The sequence below is a fragment of the Pinus tabuliformis genome, chromosome 3_2, assembly GCF_031772625.1.
Source record: "Pinus tabuliformis cultivar Carrire ecotype Pingquan chromosome 3_2, CPIR1, whole genome shotgun sequence".
Classification (NCBI taxonomy): domain Eukaryota; kingdom Viridiplantae; phylum Streptophyta; class Pinopsida; order Pinales; family Pinaceae; genus Pinus; species Pinus tabuliformis.
In genome coordinates, this window is record NC_142302.1 from 621728450 (window position 1) to 621749796 (window position 21347).

A 21347-nucleotide genomic window follows, 5' to 3' on the forward strand; every position below is an offset into this window, starting at 1 on the left:
GCTACAATACTAGAGCCCACCATCTTTTTGGCGCCGTTGCCGGGGAAGCCTCAGAGTATTAGTGATTGTTGCTATTCTTCTATTTTCTACTACAACCTTCTGCTAAGTAGTTTATTTCATTTCCATTATGCAATTTCGTTTTTGCAAAAGTAGATTAGAATTTCCCGCTTTCATAGATTAGCATTTCAATTCCGCAATTTCATTTCTGCAAGTGTAGATTAGCAATTCAATTCCGCAAGCGTAGCCTAGCATTTCATTCTTGCAATTTCATTTGTGCAAAATAGATTAGTCCTTTCATGCTTTCATTTCAATTTCGCATTTTTGTTTCAGCAAGATAGTTAGTTGCAGTTCAACCTATTTTAGTTTTGCAGGTACAAGAAGAAAAATGAAAAAAATCAACCAAAAAGATTTCATTTCATGCCTTGTAGGAGTAGAGATAAGTTAGAAAAATGATTGCACAACACCCCCCTTTGCTTCACACCGCCAACCTTCTCTCTTCTTCGATGGTTGTGACTAAGAAGAACCCCTGGGTGGACATCAAGGCATATTTAAAGAACCTCTAGGGGAGAAGAAGAAAAACAAAACCATTCCTCTGGAGCAAATGGATACAAGCAGAAATGTTGGGAGCAGTCCCTTGTCCAAAAACGAATTTGAAGATCAGATAGAAGATTTCAAGAGTGATATGAGGCAGTTTCTTGCCATGAAATTGGATACCCTGTGGATCCAAAAGAAGCAAGAGGAAGCCAAGAGGGCTTTGGTCATCTTTTGTCCTAGGTGCACTAGAAAGCATCCTAGGAACGAATGTCCAATGCACTCCCTAGAAGTGTGTTTTGTCTGTGAAGAATACCATCCTACGAATCAGTGCCCTTCCTTGCCTGGACTTAAAGTTGCATATCAAAGAGTTAAAGGAGCCACTGAACCACTCTATCATATGAACCAAAGGAGGCCGCCTGGACCTAAATCTTACCAGCAAGAACTGCAAGGGACACCTGAGACCTATTATGACCCCTATCAAGCCACTTTCATGCCTTCTTGGGGTCCCCCTGCTCATCCTTCCTGGTTCACACCTCCTCCTTGTTCCTTCACAGATCCATATTATGCTCAACCAGTTGCTCATTCATTTCACTCTTATGCTCAGCCACAGCCTCAGTGGAATGCACCTTATCAGGGGTGGAGGCCCCAGTACAACTCTCATCCCGCTCATTCTCCTCCACCACCTGCTCAACCGCAACCATCGCCTCCTCCTCCACCAAGGCAACCTCAAATGCCTACCCAATCACAATGCCATCCATCTCCATCTCAATTTCACACCTCCACTCAACTACCCGTACCATTTCCAAAGCCATACAATGGAGTAGCTCAACCCAATTGCAAAGCTGAGGCACAACATGTGCAAATGACTCCTCTTGAGCTCAATGATGTTCACCAAAGCTTAGGAAGAGTGTTGCAAAACGAAGATTATATTGACAACATTGAAGGACCAAAGGAAAAAGAAGATTCCAAAGAAGAGATCAGAGAACCATGGGCTGCACTTGATGGAGAGAAGAGATCAGAATCAGAGCTCGAGAGAGATCCCTCATGGTTACCATCAAATCTTCCATGTATTCAAGAGAAAGATCAGCAAAAAGAGGAAGATGAGAAAGTCATGTTAGAAGGTGACATGAAGAATGATCCAGATCAGCAAAAGAACCAAGGATATCAAAGCTATATTGAGATATGGTTTCAGACGATCACTAAGTTGCAGCGGCACTCTCTTCCTCAGCTATGTTTGATCCCTTCAAAGTCAGATCATTTGGTCTCTAAAGTCCGGATAGTTGTCCAAGCATGCATTTCAAGCCTTCACATCATTTTTTCTCTAATCTCGATGTGCACATGGCTCCATTGGAAGTATTCTTATACTTGAGAACGATTTTGTTTTTCAAGTAGGGTAGGGTAGAGAAAAGAAAAAAGAAAAAAGAGAAAAAAGAAAAAGAAAAAATGAAAAAAGAGGAAAATAGAAATCTAAGGTGAAAACCTCCTCGGAGGCGCCTTAGATTGGCTCATTGATTGAAAACCTCCATGAGGCGGCCAATGGGTTGGGAAAAAAGAGAAAAGAGAATAAGATCTCTGGGTGAAAACCTCCATTGGAGGCGCCCAGGGCAGGCAATTAGGGTGAAAACCTCCATGAGGCGCCCTAGTTGTTTTTCAAAAAAAGAGAAAAAGAAAAAGAAAAATAAAACCAATTTCCATTGGCTAATTGCAGGTTGCAAGAAGGACGTTTCATGACAGGAGGAGCACTCAAATCAAGGTTAAAGGAATTTTTCTTGTGCCTTCTACAGGAAGCTCTGTATTTCTACAGGAAACATCCTGTAGAACCTTTGGACGAACCAAATTCAAGTTTAAAATGGAATCTGATGGTGGGACTCTGTTGATTAGGCCTACAAGCACTTGTGTGTCCATCCCTTGCCTTTCTCCATCATTTTTTCCACCTCATTGTGCTTCTCATTGTGCTTCTACAGGAACTTCCTGTAGAAATTGTGGGAAACTAGACATGGATTTCAAAAAGTGGTTTGGTGAACATGGTAGCTTCCTCAAGGGTTCAGAAGTCCTCATGCAATCTTCCAACTCCTCCTCCATCATCTCCATACCTGCATCACAGCCCAAGCTCAGTTTTTCCTTCCATGCAAAAACTTGCAAAATGCCTTAAAGAAAAAATACATAGAACAAAATTTGTTTTTGCCATAACATGAAAACCATGCATCCATTTGAAAAACCAATTTATGGGGAATTGTACAAGGGTGATGGCAACATGCTTGAGAAGTTTCAGCCAATTCCGGTGCACGGTTTCCAAGAAATCAGCCTCCATCACCATCAGCCATTTTTGCATTTTCTCCATATCCGTGAATCTGTTTCAAAACCTGTTTCATGGGGATATGCATATGAGTAATGGTAACCTACCCAAGCAGTTTCAGCCGATTCTGATGCACGGTTTCCGAGAAATCGATCTCTGAAATCTTCAGCCATTTTCCATTTTTCTCGAAATCTGTGCATCCATTGATCACGATTTTGCTATGGGAGGTGCATCATGACGATAAGAACATGCTCAACAATTTTTAGAATGATCAGATCTATCGTTTGGGAGAAATGGCGAAAACAAGTTCTGGTTCTGTGACAATGCAGCAACAACAACTTGAACGTGCAGGTCTGAACGTGGAAATGAACTCCTGCAGCTTGGATCCGTCCAGAGGACACCTGCACAAGAAAAAAAAACCATGAATCATCAATCAAGCCACCATGCAACTACATCAACACATGCATGCAGCGAATGAAGATCAACACATGCATGCAGCAAAGCAACCACGCAAGACTTGCAGGTACGTGACTAAACTTGTTCCTCTGTTTGCATGAATCTAATATAAGCATTGCATGAACGAATGAGATGGTTGGGATTAAAAAAAATCGGTGGCCAGCTAATTAGCCACCCTCGTCCAGTCAAACAGCGCTCGGTGGGTGCAATCAACACGTGTGCTCAGCCATCTCAGGAAGAATATTGGAAAACAGGTAGTGATGGACAGTTAAACTTCAACGTGATTGATGGATGAGATTACAGGCAGAGAACAAACAGTTAAGCACTGCAGAGGACCAACAGTTTGCATGGGCCAACGCATATCTTTGCCACCTCACCACAAATCACACCATAATTAAAAATGCTCGGCTGACTTTTTCCCACGTTCTTGACAACAACCAATGCAAAACATACAACCCTGAGACTCTGCAACTCTGATCTTTTTGTTTTGGCTACTTTCTGTGGTGCAGTCATAAACAAGCCTTCCATCATCCAGTCTACTGTCATCATCATATGGAATTGAATATTTGCAAGCTTTAGGATAAGAATTGGTTTTAGTAACTTCCACCGTAAACCACCATCTAAAAGGTAATTCAGCTTCTAAAGGTGTCTCTTGTTATCCCAAAAAGACCACCAATTCTGAACTGCTTCAATTCGTGCATGCTGCATTCTCTGTGTGCTTTGACATTTTTTTTTTTACAAGTACCTGTGCAACAAAGTGAAAAATGAACAAGTGCTCATGGAACATCCTTTAAGTGATGGCATTTTAAAAGCTTGCTGCAAGGTATCAAGGTCATTTGAAAAATTTGAGATCAGTGGTGCCTGAAAATTACAGATGGACTAAAGTAAGTTGTAGACTTCAGTACAAACTTGCAATGTTGGTACCTATCATTGGCATGTGTTGTGATTGGCATTAGGAAATGTTCAAGATTGCAAGGTGAAGTATGGAGGAGTCATTTTTCACTTTTTTATCTGAGCATGTAAGATCTTTTCTCAGTTGAAAATGTTTGCAAGGTCCTATGCGCTGCAGTGAAAAATGAACAGATGGACTCAAACAAGGTGTAGCTGTCAGTCGAAAAGTTATGAAGATTGGTACCTGTCTTTGGTGGCAGATGGCTTGGTGTGTCATACTCTAAGGGGACATTATCAAAGAGCTGCCTTACTGATTGAAAGTTAATACGGTTGTCTGTGGTCATGCTATTCAACACCAAGCATCAAGTTTGGTGCCAAGGTAAGGGAAAATAAGAGCTACATTGAGAATGCTTATAAGGGTTGGCTCGAAAATTGGTGGAGAGTCATTTCTGAGGTGGAAGCAACAATAGGGACTGTTGCCATTGCTCAAGTTTTAAGCAAGTGTTTGAACTATGTTCATCATCTATTTGGCACGAATAACTGGAAAGAGGTTAGGGCTGTCTTTATTCTATTGGCAGTATGTGGCCTTGGTCAGGTCAGCAAGTAAACTGGGAAGAGGTTAGGGTCGTCTTTGTTCTTTTGGCAGTCGCAAAGGAGAGGCAGGTGGACGATATGCGATTCTTTGAGGACTCAAAGCCGTTGATGGAATGGATGAGGGGAGGATATACAATCATCAGAACCTACTGCTTCCGGATGCAATAAGGATGGCTAATGACAGCAGTTCCTCACATATCTACAGAGAAGAAAACACTGAAGCTGACAGTCTTGCAAATAGGGCCGAGGAGTTACAGTATGGGCTGTTGATGGTCTGAAATTGCAGCAGATGAGGTTTTATCGTTCCCCGCTTAACAGATCCTTGAGTAGTTTTGATCGTGTCTGTGTGCTCTCTCCCGAAATGGTTTGTGCTTTACCCCGGGATGGGATGTTACAGGCTTGAGTCTAGGATAGCCACAACCAAGCTGAAAGGAAAATCACCCACAGCCAAGCAGGATATAGTGGTGCTGTCTGTTTCTACAGGAAGCCAGAACTCAGCTACAGGACTTTCTACAGGAAGTTTGGAAAAAGGGCAGCAGGATAAATTGGCCGAGCTTTTAGCTAAGGAGGCCACCGGGGCCATCAAAGATGAGGAGAGGGATTGGTTGCTCAGAGGATGAGCAACACTTTCAGTAGGGGGGTGATGATGAGCCCCAAAAATGGGTAATTATTTGGGCTCATTCAACCTCCTAATTTGACTTAATCCACCATTCTCATTAGTTTATTGCATGTTTTTGATTATATTTATGCTAATAGAGTGAATTTGGTTAGTCATTATGCCAACAAGTCTAATGGGTGCTTTGTGTAGCCTTTTTGGTCAACTTGGAGACAAAATTGAAGGTCTTAATGAGCACTTGGCAGCCAAATTCGTGGGAGAACAAGGGAGAGGATTTATAGGAAGGTGTCCCCTTCCTGGAAGTTGAACCTTGAATGCCAGATTCACTTTTCTGTCGATCCATTCAATCACGAGATGGGATTGTTGGGTGGGAGATCCTATGGGTCAAATGTGTCCCTGCTAAGGCTTTTAGTGCTCTCTGCGTCCTGATCCCTGCAGGCATGTGCATCCTCCTATGTATCCAATGATTCTTCTTAGCATTTCCATTGGGCCGTCCTGCTTTCTGTAGATTGTATATTTTTTTGCAGGCCATGCAGGGATTCTTTTGCCTCCAACAGTTTAGTGTCCGGGGTTGCTGAATTGCTAAAGAAGACATCATGGTTCCAGGTATTCAACTAGCAATCTTTTGTCTCTGTTTTTATTCCTCGTATTCAACCAGCAATCTCACAGCAATCTCATGTATCTGTTTTTATTCACAGCAATCTCATGTATCTGTTTTTATTCCTGGTATTCAACCAACTATCTCATGTCTCCTCCCTACCCTTCGGTTCTCCCCTCAGCAACATCTGTTCCGTAGACACCACAGCAGCATGTAGAGTGACACATTGCAACAGGTGGCAATTTCAGAGACATTGTTGCAGGAAACTTCAAATAAAGCCCATCAGTCCAGCATAAACAATATCAGTTCAGTCCCACATAAACAATACAATATCAGTCCTATATAAACCATATTTGGGAGCTAGTATTTCATGCTGCTAGATTAATGTTAGCATTAATCAATAGCTCCGAAAAATGAATGAGAAAGGCCAGAACCAAATGCAAGATAATATATGGATTCAGGGCCTCTACCTCGGGAAGAGGCCAAATAAGACCGTAAATCATATCATAAATCATATCGTAAATCACTGTGGACTAAAAAACTTTGTTGGTACTCGATAAACAAGCACAAGCAAACAACAGAACTAATACTAAGTACATCATTTTCGATTACTATAGTCCCTGGCCATTGCCAAATGGCAGGGTGATGAGCCCCAAAAATGGGTAATTATTTGGGCTCATTCAACCTCCTAATTTGACTTAATCCACCATTCTCATTAGTTTATTGCATGTTTTTGATTATATTTATGCTAATAGAGTGAATTTGGTTAGTCATTATGCCAACAAGTCCAATGGGTGCTTTGTGTAGCCTTTTTGGTCAACTTGGAGACAAAATTGAAGGTCTTAATGAGCACTTGGCAGCCAAATTCGTGGGAGAACAAGGGAGAGGATTTGTAGGAAGGTGTCCCCTTCATTTATGGGCCCTTACCTCAAATTCTCCACCATCAGCTCGGAGTTCAAGGGCTACCAAATCAATCAGCACAAGGGCAGCCAAGCAAGTCAAGTAGGACTGCTGTTAACTACAAGTCTTGGGCAGCCGAGTCCCTAAATTTTAGGAGGACTGTTGGGTCCTCAAATTGTATAAATAAGAAGGCTTAGGGCCTCATTTGGTTAGCTGGTTAGCCAGTAGATAGTAGCTGGTAGTTAGTCATTTCATAGTCTTGTTGTAGTCATTTTGTAGTTCGATTTTTAGGCAATAGATTAGCTTTGCTTTCAGCTCATGTTCAAGTTCTTCTTGTGGACCGTTTTGATGTAACTCTTCAGTTCTTGATCAATAAAGATGAATCCAGCTTTGCACCAGCTCTAACTCTCTCTTGGGAGGCTGTAGCTCTTGGGGTTGGGCCCATCTCAAGCGCCCAATACCTCCTTTGATTATCTTTATGTGTTTTTGCTGCATTCTTAGAATAAAATCTGCTATTTTGTTTTGTTATTTAGTTTGTTTTTTTTGATGAGTAAAATAGCTTTTCATGCTCAGATTTAGTTGATAGGTTGTTAACAGAAAAAGCTTCAAGAAAAGGGCCAACAAATATCTGTGGTTTCACCTCTCCCTCAGTGGGATCAGGAGCTGTGACTAGGATGACTTTGCTGCCCACAAAAACACTGACTTTGCTTTGCCATGCAATCATTAGTGTTTGGTTTTCATTTGCAGAAGTTGATTACATGTTCAGATCTTTGAATGCTTCATTTCATAGTTAATATACATGGTTTCCTTGCAAATAAAGCTGCTGTCCATTCTTGTTACTGTTAGCTAGGTCATATTAGGGTAGCATAACTAGATCTTTGTTTTCTTGCATGTCTTTGTTTGTTCAGTTTGAAAAACCACTTGCAGAGTACCTGTTATCCTTCTCTATCTACCCATAATCCATCTGATAATCTGCTCCAACCCTTAGTCCATGATTCGTACCCTTCATTTGCCATACTTTCCCCACCTTGCCCTAATTACTACATTCTTGTGCATCATCGCTTCCTCCATCCTTGAACAAATCCAATCGCTCCTTAGCCTCATCCACCAAGTCCTAGGCCTCTTCACACCCCTATTTCACCTCCATACTCATTCCTCCATCTTTTTCCCTCCATCCATGCTCCAAAATCCCATTTCGAAACATCCTGTAGAAGAATTACAGAACATCCTGTAGAACCCCTGCAGACTTCCTGTAGAAGCTCATAAACACGGTTTCTTGGCAGCCAAACTTTGTGAGACTCTCTGGAAGGGTGTTAGGGACCCTTTAGACCCTCTCTGAACCTTCCCAACCTTTCCCAAGCGCTTCTCCTCCTTGATCCACCTCTGCACAGTGAAAAGCTAGTTAAAAGCACATGCATGATAATTCCAATAACTTAATCAAAAATACAAAAAGATGTTTTCTTCAGATAGTGATAACTTAGACACATGCATTTTACCTTCCTAGAAGTAATGGCATCTCTTTCAGTAGTTTGCATGCTCTCCTTTGCGTCAGTAGGACTAGCTGGTAGAATTAGGGTTTGTTAGGGTTTGCGTTTCTTTTTGGCTTTCAGTTTCTTTTCGCAATTAGATTAGCTTCCTTCGAGTTAGCTTTGATCCATCAATTAAAAAGCTTCTTCTAAGAGCTCATAGAAGTTGGCTTAAGCTCCTAGCGGACTTGTGCCAGCTGACCAAGTGACACCTGCGGCAAGAGCTAGTACTTGTGCATACAACACCGTCGCTTCCAAGTTTGTTATGAATTACCGGGTTGATAAAATTAGAGAAGGAAGCTCCAGGAGTTGTAGCATTATTGCTACAATACTGGAACCCACCACAGGGACTAATAACTTACGAATACACATGCTGGGGTCCATTTCTCTCTATAAAGTATATTTTTTTTAGTCACTTTGCTTTCCAACGATATTGCATCAATATTAAATTTCAAATCTTTATCTTCATGACTTAATTTTTATTTACAATATAACTGCATCTCCATTTTATTTTCTCGTTTTTGGTTATATTATATATCTCTTTTAATTTTCATTATGATATCAATCTAACATTATTATTTATCATTAATTAACACTTTATATATAGAATACATTATATAATATTACTATAAATTATATATATCTATATATCTATATCTATATATATCTATATATATATATATATATATATATTATATATATATATATATATATATATATATAATATATATATATGAAATAGGCGGCTGGTAAGATAGAAATGAATAATGGGAAAGACCAGAAAACATGACAACCATGTTGTTGAATCCATAATATACAAGGAATTAAGCAAGAGAATCTCTTTAACCTTTATATATGTATTTGTTGTATAAACATGTGTGTGGTGATAGCATGTTGATTGAAAATTATATGATGTGGCATCAATGAAGTGTATGATGTGAGGAATAATCATGGTTGTTGTCTTTATAATGATGTAGTTGCTAAGGAAAACCACCTTATGGGAACATGATTTATAGGTTTATACTCTTCTTTCACATGAAGACCTTGGTAAGATGGATCGCCTAAGGGACTGTTAACCAGTGAATGGGATGCTTGATCCTAGAAGGGCGAGTATGAAAAAAGAAGAAAAAAGAAGAGAAGAAAATAATATAAGAGAAGAGAAATAATTTAATTGAATCTTCTATGTGCAAGAATGAAAAGTGGATTCCTTGAGTGCCTGAAGGGTTCCTGGAGACCCCAGAAAATAAACATGAACTCCTAGAGCCACAAACTCTGGAGCATTCTTGTTCGGAAATAAGCCACCCTAGAGGTGTTGGCATGAAACTCGAGGGATTGATGGGGGTAGTAAAGGGGCACACCACTTGGGCGCAGTCTCATGGGGGGCATCAGTCTATAGGTTAGAGGTTGTTGGGGTTTGGTACCTTGGCCTACAAAAGGTACCGAGTATGTATCTGATGATGAATAAGTAGCTGCCCCATAAATTCAAAACCCCATCTACTCATACAGATATGTATTGATTCAATTTGCATCCATTATTTATTTTTTATGAATATACGAATTATGAATCAAAATTCTTAGGAATAGAAGACTTGTTTTGTAGATATGATTATACTATGCTTGTTTATTTGTTGGATAATGTAGGTGTATGTTAAGCAACTATGACCGTTGGGAGACATTTTACACCAGTGGAAGAAGTTATGGGACATGAAGAGAATACTAGTGAAGACCAAGCATTTAATAGCAAGGTGTTTATTGTTGAAGGAAAAGGAACACCAAGGACAATGTTATTCTAATGGGAATGGGAAGGTAACATATCTAGTTCCACCCCTGAATGATTAAGGTAATAATCAAGCAATGATATGTGTAGAAGGTCAAAGAGCATATGTAACAGGTTTGAAGACTGTAATATTTAGGATGGTGAGTTGAATTTATTTTGTGGGCCTGTGTGCCTATGTATTTATGTTTATAGATTTAGGGGCTAGTATGCCCAGGTATATATATGGCATTTTGGTTAAGTGTTTGGAGGGTCGATATTGTAAATACAATGTAAATTGTTGTACATATATTTAAAAATAAAATAGACTGGTTGTGGAGCCCACTCCACAATAGAGAATATGTGAGTCCAGTGCAAATCCACAGTGGCAAAGGCAACAATTTGATGTGTTCAGTGTTGGAATAAAAGGACACCAAGAGCCCACGTGGCTCTAGAGGGTGCCACATGGTAGAGATAGGCCATGCATATTTAAAGGAGTTTATTTTCCTATGAATGGAGGCATGTATTGTTCCTCATTCATTCAAATGGATTTATCCAGGGCATGGAGTTGGAGTGATGATTTTTTTGTTATGAACTAGTTGGTATTAATAACATGGTTTTATAATATTAATATATAACATAGTATAATATCTATATATATATGAATGAGAAAGATCTCCAGATGCACATCAAGCTAGGGGAAGATGAAAGATATAACATGACCAATATTGGTACAGTCACCTTTCAGAGGGAGTTGGGCTCCCCTCTCAGGCTCAAGTATGTCATGTTTGTTCTAGGCCTAAAGAAAAATATCATCTCTGTTGCAAGTTTAAAAGACCATGTTTATGATGTGATCTTAAACAAAGGAAAAACATTCCTGAGACACCTAACAATGAGACATGTGAAGCAGATCAAGATTTGTGTGAAGAATTTGTATAGGCTAGATGTTGAATATTGTGTTGCATTAAGCACTAAGGCAGAGAAAGTGCATTGTCTCAATGTCGGTGAACTTTGGAATAAAAGAATTGGCCATTTGCATCATGGAACCTTAAATATTATACAACAAATAACCACTGACCTCCCTAAAGGAGCACTTGAGTAGTAGGATGTATGAAAAGGATGTACGTTGGGGAAGTACACAAAATCCACATTCCATGATCAGGACAACAAAGCACATGCAGTCCTAGAAAGGATCCACTCTGATGTTTGTGGACCTTTCTTGATAGCCTCCACTGCCAGACACAAATATTTTGTCATTTTTATTGATGACTTCTCACGGAAGTGTTGGATCTTCTTCATGCAGAAGAAAGATGAGACATTCTCCAAGTTCATAGAATTCAAGGCACTGGTTGAGAAAGAAACCAACAATCTAATAATTATATAGAGAAGTAATTATAATATAGACAGAAACAAAGTTCCACACCAAAACCACAACCATATCACCTTGGATCTTTATTGATGTCATTCGTTGTAAAATTTAACAATGTGAAAATCTGCAGCGGTGGCCCGACCTCCTAGTTATACGAACAAGAACCTTTGTTGGGTTAGCCCAACCTCATTGGTACCATCCATATTCAAGGACTTAATTTTTTAAATCATGATGATGGTTGATGGCTAGTCGTCCCTCCCAAATCATCCTTCAGTTATAGCAAATCCTCAACTCAACGATGATTAAAATCACCGCCAAGTAAAATACTATAAATTATAGATGTGAGAGAGATGGCCACTCTATCCCACTCTCTATTAGTTTGGTTTGACATCCATGTCTAGCTCAAAAGTCTCCAATCTAGCTCTATAGCCCATTCTATATCAAGTTTTACTCTTCTTCAAGGAGACCGACTTGTTTACCACCATGAATGGAGTTTTAGGTGCCAATATTACGTAAAGTGGGCCACTAAAAGCTAACAATGGTCTTAGAAGTCTTGAATCCCTCAACAAATCATGTAAGGCTGCGACCCATTCACAGGAAAAATTACCTTCTATCTCTTTATATTATGAAGTTCTGATAATTGAAGATGATTACAAACGAGAGTTATAGTAATAAAACAACTTTGCAAAAAGTAACTTATCACAAGATTCATAAGGTAAACATCTGCCAACATAATATATGCATACAATTATCTCGTAGCATATAAAGTATCTTACAGATCATGAGTATGGCAACAACTTTGTGGTCTTATGAGTCATTGAAATCATAAACACACATAGTAGCTAGAAATTATTGTAACAATAATCCTCAGGAATCAAAACATGAACATATGAGATCATACAACAATATTTAACATAACAAGGTTGTCATAGCCTAAGATTCAAATATGCATAAATTTTATACTTATCTGAATATATTATTATGGATGATAACTAAAGGAGAGACTTCCACTCCCAACCCAACCATAGGTCAACTACATTATAATTTTCTTGCAACTGGTCACCCCCAAGTCAGATCCAAAGTGGAAGGGGATGCTTTATTAGGGAAAATCATATGGAGTCTTAGTAAAAACCCATGAGATGGAGTTCACTGTCCTGGTGGTTTAATAACTACTCTCTAGCAGTAAGCACCACAATGACTAACTTACTTCTCTAAGTTCAATCATAGGTGTTACACTAAAAAATGTCACCTTGACTACTTACAGTTAGTATGGCTCAAATCAACAGTCATGCTACCCTCTTAGGCAAGTCTCATGCCTCTGTTATCCATCTCAAACTCAAAGAAGAGAGAAAGTCTTGTAAAAACTATGTTTATCTCTGGGGTCGCAGGTTCTCTCTAGCCTTACCTGCGGGGACGCTGACCATGTTCACAAAATCTGCGTCCATGGACGCTCTGTATATTAAGGGACAGGTGCGTCCCTCTGTAAAAGGCAAAATGCGCGAGTTTTATCTTGAAAAAGTTACTTGTGGTTACTTCTAGAACATTCTAGAGGTCGGTTTGATGAAATGGATGCGCCTCCAGTTGGTTCATGTATCTCTATTAAGGGGGAACTTATCCCATCAATAAGGGAGCTATCCCACCCATAGAGGGGGATGATCCCATTGATAGTGGACCTGAATAACCTCTTTACAGCAATATAAATAAAGACATTGAGCCAGAGGGAGAGGAGGTTGGAGCTATACATTTTCTTTGGGTAAATGCTGCAGGATTTAGGTCTTCCATTAGAGCCTTTGTGAGGAGAGATTGTCTTTACTTGATTCTATTTGGAAGAGGGTGAGCTTTGTCAAAGTAGAGGAAAACCCTTGATGGACCCTGGGAAGAACTTGCACAACACCAAGGCCAGGTTGTAAGAGTTTCTTTGTTTCGTTATTAATACAAACTGGTTTATTTTTCTCAATAGCTTGTGTTAATGAGTTATTTCATGTGTTCCTTGGTCTGCATGTTGAATATATGTTTTATTATATGAAATGCAAGTGCTTGGTAATTGTTTGATTGTTTGTGGTTGCAGGAATTGACTTGAAGGAGGAGCTCATCCGGATCGTCAAGAACGGACTTCAACAACAGCTTTTTGGAATAAGGTAAGCCTAAACACTTGTAGTTTTCATGTTGTAAAAGGTGTATTTAGAGAAAGATCACTCCATTTTGTCTTGTTTGTCATTAGAACGTCTTAGACTTCTAGGAAGGTCAGTCGTGTCCGCACCCTTGACAAATTCCGTGTGACAAATTGGCGACTCCACTGGGGAATCCATTAATGTGAAAGTCTTTTCCTTTGTGTGAACTTTGCTCTGAGAAAATCATTTTTATTTTCTGGTTTTTGACTGTGAGAATTAGTATTTGGGTAGCTTAGCTTTAGATTTAGTTAGATTTGGTTTTTCTTAACTTTTCCAGAAGGACGCACCCTCTGAGTACTGCACAGTGCGTCTTTGGACGCGCTGTTGCCGTTTGCACAGAGCGGGCCCGCGCCTGTTCTAACGGGTTGCCTGCGTCTTCCTGTAAAAATTTAGGAAAACTCCATTTTTGCTTTAATTGCTTTTAGATTTTGGTTTTTCTTAGTGTTTTCTACCCAGATCCTTTAGTACCCTGTCAAAAATTTTCACCTGAACTTGTTTCATTAGCATTCCTGCTTTTAGCTTTCATCAATTGGGTGTTTTGAGTCTCTTTTTGAGAAATTCTTAATTTGATTTCCTTTGGTCATTACTTGGAGGTTTCTCTCAGTCTTTTCACAATTTTGCATCTTTTTGCTTTTGTTTTTGCAAAAAAAATTTCCCCCTCATTCGTCGGGGGGGGGGGGGGGGCTAAATTGTGTATGAGTGTTAATCGCCTTTGAGTGTTTTTATTTTTTGATCTTTGGAACTCTCACCCAATTTTCTCGACTTGCACTTGATTGGTTCTTAGATCACATTAGAATCATCTTGTGTTTGAGAATTCTCTTGCATAGATCACATTTGCATAATTAGAGTTCTCAGTTTCAAAATATGAATGAAAAATGTGCATAGATTACATTTGCATACTTTTCATGTGAATTGTGCATAGATTACAATTGCATAGTTTACATTCTGAAAAATCAATCGTAGATTTAGATCAGCTTTCTTTGATTTGAATTCACACAAAAATAAAAATAAAAATTGGTTTGGAATTGATTTGCATTAGTTTTTCTTGATGAAATTAGTGCATTAGAGAATTTGTTAAATTTTCTCTTAATGATCAATTTTTTGCATTGTTGGAAGTGAATGGAAACTCTCTCCTTACTCTAGTTAGGATTCATCGAATTGAAAGGATTGCATTATCATATTCGATTGCATTCAGTTGAGTCGGGTCATAACACCATTGGTTTCATATCCATTTACCCATTTGAGTAATAACAACCTTAATAACACAACGCTTAATTAAAATTCATCTAGTAATTTTTACATTTCTAGGGCTCTGAAACACCAACATAGCTTAGGCTAGGGTCTTGGAGTAGGTGAGTACTTAACTCTCCAAGACTACAAAACCAAACAGATAGTTTATCTTGAGTAGAATAAATCCAATTGTTTCAATTGCACTCTGGGAAAGCTCCTCTTAAAGGAGAAGCACGAGCTCGTGTTCGAACCAGTGAGGGGATCATTCCCCCCTCGTTGGGAACGACGCCAGACAGTACGTATTACAAACGGTAAACCTCGGATTAACCATTGTCGAGGAGCCAGGGGTCACTTATCGGTAAACCTTGGATTGTTGTCAAGGAGCCGGTAAGGGGATTGAGCTTGCTACTCTGCCCTTGCGTGCTGTCGGAGTTTAGACTGTTCCCCCAGGTGTATTTGTTACTGTTGGTGACCTTAGTGACCATAATCCTTAGGGTTCTACCGAGGTGACGGTGGAGGGAAGGTCCCACTGTACCTGGAGCAGACGTCGGTTATACTCACTTGGATTTTCCAGGGGGTTCACTTCACTTCGAGACGGTTAAAGTGGAGGAACTTGTGCCGGTCTATTCATTAAGCAGGTTGCCGGGGTAACTGTTCCACCCGCCATTTCTGTACTGAATTCTGCGAGGTTGGGCTTCATCACCAACTAGTGTTTTCGGTCCGGAGAGCTTACTGTTTGTGTGTGGTTTGTCTCCTAGATTTGATAGCGCGTGTTAATTTGTTTGTTTTTACTTTTAGAGACCATAGGTGTGAATTGTGAATTTTAGTTGTTAAGTGTGAATTGTGAATTGTTAATTTTAGTTTGAAATTGTTAATAAAATTCACTGAAGTTGAATATAATGGCAAATGTTCCGGAATTTATCAACCTAGGAACCCCTCCTAATGAGAATCCTAGTACTTTTCCTTACTTTGGAAATGTTGGTCCTCCTTATATGGCCACTTTGTCATTACCTGGATTTACAATAGGTTTACCGATATGGTTATTTTCAACTTCGTTGGCCCAAAATACTCCAATTGTTCCATCTCAACCGGATGCTTCACCTCAACAGAGTTCACCATCTCAACATCACCAACCTTCTGTTGACCCTTTACCTTCTTCGCCTAATTTTTCTTCCTCCATTTCTTCCTCTTCGCCTGGTAAAAGCCTTGATGTTAGTAACCAGGAGGCTAAGAAGAAGAAGAAAGGGAAGAAGAAGAAGAAGAAGAAGAAGCAAGATAACAAAGAAGTCAACCAACCGACCATGGTTGTAAGTGTTAGTTGTGTTGAGGAAAATTCCGACATGCATCGTAAACCCAAATACCCTTGCAGGCTTTGTAAGGGTGACCACTTCCTTGTCAATTGCCCTGGTATTCCAAAGGTCTTGGAAGTATGGTCAGAAAAATCTCATCAACTTTCCATTGATCCATCAACCAGTGATAGTCAGGTTCCTGGGAAAAAGGGTAAAGTTAGGTTTCCTTGTAAGTTATGCAAAGGGAGTCATCAAACTCACATTTGCCCTCACATGGATGAAGCCTCAACATTGTTGGAAAACCTTACTGTTCCACAGCAAGAATTTCCAACTGGTTACCGTAAACTTTCTCCCAACCTACTGTCAACTGACGGAATGATTGATCTAAATTCAAGTACAGTCGATCACACTCTCCCATTGGAGAGTGAAACTCATGTCACTCAGGTTGATGATCCATTAGTTGATCAAGTGGTCGATTCAATTTCACATTCAGTCGATCACACTCTCCTTTTCGAGAGTAAATTTCATACCGCTGATGTTCTTCTTGTTACATCGGATTCTTCTATGCCGGGGGCATTTCACCTGTTTCTACAGAACCCCCTCCAAGTACTGAGGTCTTTTCCTTTGATTGGAATAGACTGACAGAACCTCGTCTTCCTTCCTCCATCCCTTTCCAAATCATTGTCAAGGCGGGTGGTAGGGACATACATCGTACTCAGGTAGATGAAGGTGCTTCTGTTAGTATTTTATCCTCAACTGCTTGGAAAGCTTTGGGTTCCCCTCAGCTAGCGCCTATTACGCAGAATCTGAAAGCTTTTAACAGAACCATTAGTGAACCTTTAGGGATCCTTCCTAAGTTTTCTATTACCTTGGAAGGTAAAACTGTCTGTATTGATCTTATGGTAGTTCGAGGCCCCTTGGATTTCAATTTACTCCTTGGGCGAGACTATGTTTATGCAATGAAAGCTGTCGTATCGACACTCTTTCGCGTGATGTCTTTCCCTCACAATGGACATATTGTGACTGTAGACCAGCTTTCATTCCCTAGTCTTGTCTCAACTGCCAATAATATGACAGCCCCAAATGTTCCTGATTCTCAAGTGGTATCTACCCCGCCACGGGTAAATTATGTGGCAACCGGTCCCATGTTTTCAGTTACCGAAGTAAGTGAGCCTCTCACTGTTTTCTCATCTTCCTTTGATTTAGATCCGGTAATTGACATGGAAAACTCTATGGGATTACTTGAACACGATGTTCTTATCCCTTTTGAGTCCCTTGACATGTGTTCTTTCCAGAGAACTATTCTTCCTTCTGATGAAGACCTCTTGGAAGCCATGATCAAGGTGTGTCCATTGACATGTCTTTCTTCCAGTTGGAAGCCATGATCAATGGACGAGGATAGTTTGTTCCTCTCTCAACCTCGTTAAAAAATGAAATTGGATGTCATGAGGAAAGTTCCTTTTACTGTGTCGACCTCGTTAAAAAATGAATCAGTGAGAACGAGGATAGTTTTTTCCTGTATCAACCTCGTTAAAAAATGAAATAGGCTAGCATGAGGATAGTTCTTTTACTGAGTCAACCTCATTAAAAAATGAATCAGGTAGATTTTAGGATATGTAGATAGATTGTAGAAAGTAGGATTTTGAGGATAGTTCCTGTTACTGAGTCAACCTCGTTAAAAAATGAATCAGGTTTGAGGATAGTTCCAGTTACTGAGTCAACCTCGTTAAAAAATGAATCAGGTATGAGGATAGTTCTTTTCTTGTGTCAACCTCCTTAAAAATGAAACAACTCCCTTTTCAAGTTAAATATTGAAAGTAAACCTTCATTTCATCCAGCCGGTTGAATGCAATGAAGCCTGGGGGGCATGTACCTCATTTCGCATCATTATGCTGGGGGCATGCGAACTTTTTGAGCATAGTTCCTTGTCTTGTGTCAAGCTCGTTAAAAAATGAAACAAGGGTAGGTTAAGTAGGTAGATTGTAGAGAGTAGTCATGAGCATAGTTCTTTGTCTTGTGTCAAGCTCGTTAAAAAATGAAACAAGGATTTTAGAGCATAGTTCCTTGTCTTGTGTCAAGCTCATTAAAAAATGAATCAAGGTTTTTAGAGCACAGTTCCTTGTCTTGTGTCAAGCTCGTTAAAAAATGAATCAAGGTTTTTAGAGTATAGTTTTTTGTTAGGTAGATTGTAGAAAGTAGTTATGAGCATAGTTCCTCGTCTTGTGTCAAGCTCACTAAAAAATGAAACAACTCCCACGAGTCTTTCCAAGATTTTGAAAGTAAAGCTTCATTCCATCCACCTCATTGAATGCAATGAAGCTTGGGGGGCATGTACCTTGATTTGCATCATTATGCTGGGGGCATGTGAACTTATAACAAGCATAGTTTTTCGTTTCAAGCTTGCGTAAACATGAAACCAAATCCGAGCATAGTTCTTTTCCTGTGTCAAGCTCGTTAAAAAATGAAACAAATCCTCCTCTAATTAAGTCGAGAGTTTGACTAGATCTCATAAATGTTAAGGTGTGTATTTAGGTTAGTTATTTCAGCTTTTTGTTTTAGGTCAAGTCTTTCAAATGATCTCGTACTTGAACCTTCATTTCATCCACCTTAGTTGAATGAAATGAAGCTGGGGGGGCATGCGCTCTAACAGTTACGCTTAGGGGGCATCAAGCACAGTTTTCTCTTTGTTTCAAGCTTGTGAAAAAATGAAACTACTTTGAAGCATAGTTTTTCCCTGTTTCAAGCTTTTGTAAAAATGAAACCTATCTCGAGTCAATTTCAATTATTTTCAAGACTCGTTAAACTCATGAAAATACCGAGATTATTTTTCTATTTTTCATTCTCGTAAAACAAATGAAAATGCCGAGTTCTTTCCGTCTTTTCCTGCTCGTAGATTAAATTGAAAGTCGGCCATATGAGTACATTTTTATCATTTTTTCGAACTCGTTAAAACTTACAAAAAAGTGAAAACCATGAGTACATTTTTATCCCTTTTTCGAACTCGTTAAAACTTACGAAAAAGTGAAACCTTGGAGTTCTCTTTTAAGCCCTTTTCAGACTCCTAAAACATGAAAAGATTGCCGAGCGTTTCTTTTACACTCGTTAAAATGGAATTAAAAGACGGTCCCCTTATAGCTCTTTTCTGACCGTAAAATCAGGAAAAGATTGCCGGGTTTTTGTCGTTTCAAACTCGATAAGGAAATAAAACGACGTGTCCTTGATCGCTTTTTACTTTTCAGGTCAACGACACTATTATGAAAGTACTCCTTGGTCGCAAGATCAAGCGGTTCCCCCAGGTATTATTTTATACTTTTTCGGACTTGAGGGACACAAATATACGAAAAAGTTCAACGTGGAGTCTCCTTTAGTTTTTTCAGACTCTCTAAAATTGAAAAACGCCGAGTTTCTCCTATACTGGGCTCGTTAAACTTTTACAGTAGAGGACCTGTTCAATTACAAACAGGAACGAACCACTCCTTCCTAGGGTTCGAATTTAAACTAGGTTGGACTCGTCCGAAGGATGAGCTTATAATCAAGCATTTGTTATCCTCCTCAAGCTTGTTAAAAATAAAGAGGTACTTGCCAGAAATGGTGGGGGAAAAAAGAGAAGAATGAACCTATTTGTCACCTTTTGTCTCAGAAGAAACTTTATTACCGCTCTTGAACACGACACTTTTCATTCACCTGGGTTGGGAAATCTTTTACCTCACAGTTGACCAAACCACTTTGAAAGTCTTTAACCGGGTTCCGGGGATTAACTTTGAGTTATTCGTCACCAAGCCATCTGTCGTGTCGTTATGTGTTCAAGAGGTCTGCAAGCAAAACTTTCATCTACAAAATACTTGTCATCCATTTGACCATCCCTGAGTCAGTCCTTACAGCAACATTTCTTCAACTTGAACAATGATTTCGTGTTGTGGGCTTGCCTGCAACGGGTCGCTTTCTATCGACATCGACACATTATCTAGAAAGATGACTTAGGAATCGACAGTACCTTGAAGTCTGCATGCATCAATGGCAGGTTTCTCGCCTTTGACGTCAGTTTACATCATTGACTTTCGATCAAAGGATTCCATGAAGTGTTCGACATCAAAACATCTATTCACATTTCACGGGTTGTGCTTGGTACTTTGAGAACCATTGACATTACTGGTGGTCTCTCTCATGCTTGTTAACAGTTTACATCATCGACTGGTAATCAAGTGGTTTCTAACATGTTCGACATCGAATCATTTAATCACATGGCTAGAATCGTACCAATTCGGGAAGTAGAAGTGAAGACCCTGGATCTAGTTTCTACCATCCAGGCTGCGAGGAGTTTTGTATTCATTATCTATGTAGACTAATCATAAACAGATGGCTGCGTCCATACTGTGTCTACAAAAGTCTATAAAAATGATGTATTGCAAGATCATTCCTGTATCAGAATAGTTAGTCCATTAGTTAAAGTTTTGAATCTGAGTATGGGAATGCCTACCTCAGTGATGATATAATCTTATCCATGTATTTTGTGTTGAAAATTGCAGGTTCCAACCAGGCCATCCACAAGACAATCCTTGAAATGATAAAGCGCTTCACCCTTCCTAGAATTACAAAACCCTACTCTATTCCAGGCTTCGCACTTTAGGGGGCAATCTGTTACACTAAAAAATGTCACCTTGACTACTTACAGTTAGTATGGCTCAAATCAACAGTCATGCTACCCTCTTAGGCAAGTCTCATGCCTCTGTTATCCATCTCAAACTCAAAGAAGAGAGAAAGTCTTGTAAAAACTATGTTTATCTCTGGGGTCGCAGGTTCTCTCTAGCCTTACCTGCGGGGACGCTGACCATGTTCACAAAATCTGCGTCCATGGACGCTCTGTATATTAAGGGACAGGTGCGTCCCTCTGTAAAAGGCAAAATGCGCGAGTTTTATCTTGAAAAAGTTACTTGTGGTTACTTCTAGAACATTCTAGAGGTCGGTTTGATGAAATGGATGCGCCTCCAGTTGGTTCATGTATCTCTATTAAGGGGGAACTTATCCCATCAATAAGGGAGCTATCCCACCCATAGAGGGGGATGATCCCATTGATAGTGGACCTGAATAACCTCTTTACAGCACTATAAATAAAGACATTGAGCC